Source organism: Neophocaena asiaeorientalis, unplaced genomic scaffold, assembly GCF_003031525.2.
Source record: "Neophocaena asiaeorientalis asiaeorientalis breed wild unplaced genomic scaffold, Neophocaena_asiaeorientalis_V1.1 scaffold85, whole genome shotgun sequence".
Classification (NCBI taxonomy): Eukaryota; Metazoa; Chordata; class Mammalia; order Artiodactyla; family Phocoenidae; genus Neophocaena; species Neophocaena asiaeorientalis.
In genome coordinates this window covers 5,451,037-5,452,164 of record NW_020174301.1, presented here as the reverse complement: position 1 = coordinate 5,452,164, position 1,128 = coordinate 5,451,037, and positions in this window count along the sequence as shown.

The window sequence follows — 1,128 nt, the reverse complement described above, 5'->3', positions numbered from 1 at the left end:
GGGAATCGCAAGGGCTTGTGGGGATTGTAGTCCATGGCTTTCCCGTTCTGGCCGAGAGTCGCTGAGTCTTCCGAGGGCTCTGATGGAGTAGTTTTTGTCGTATAATACTGCCTGCTTCTTAGGTGGGGTTAGTTCGGTGCCGCAGGTGTAATTTGGGGTTGCCGAACCCAAACACCAAGTCTGTGTATATTTTCGGCGAGAAATCTCTTCACATCTCTCCCCCCCGCCCCCTTCAAGAATTAAGCAGAAGTCAGCAACCAAGAATAGAAAACTTAAAATGCTGACTTCCGCTGCAGCTTGTGAAGAACCACGGCTCCCGTGGTTCACTGCTTTATTCAATTTATTGTGTTCTTGGATTCATGGTTCAGAATTAAAATACACCTGAATGTAATCTCAGAGCAAAAACATGTTTACCTTGTTCACTGCTGTATTCCAGTGCCTCACACATAGCAGGCACTTAAATATTTGGGAACAGATAAATGGATACGAGTTCTTCAAATTCCTGAAAGAAACCTCTAGGCCAAGCCAGTGCTAAATCACATAGGCTTATTTTGATGCCCTTCATGCACTCCTTTCCATCCCCCAAACCCCACAACTCACATGTAATTCTTAAGGATTCTAAGATATTTAATACTAAGTCTTCTGTGGATTGCATCCTTTAGTAACACATTGCTTAGGCGTTATTGCAGTTCATAAAATTAAACTTTACTTTAGATTTGAGACCTCTCTGGAAGTTATTCACTCCCCAACAAAATTCAGGAACACTGTTCTGATCCTGGCACAAGGCAAAGTGGAGAAAAATTCTTCATCTTACTTCTGCATCAGATATATTAAGTGGTATTACAAGTGTTGTGAGACAGATCAAGTTTGTCTTCATTGTTCCTACAAATTTCCTTACAGCCACCCTTTCTCCTCATCATCCTTTTTCACATTTATATCTATTATCCTAATGATGCCTCTCAGCTACTCACAATCACCAATTATGGGATCCCATTTGAACTTGCCCCATTCATTCAAGAAAAACGAAAAAACGTTTTAAATACAATAACTATTTCTTCCTATATTTCCACCCTTCTCTGCCTCAGTCAGATCACCGGACTCTTATGAAATCTATGGGGAGCACAACAA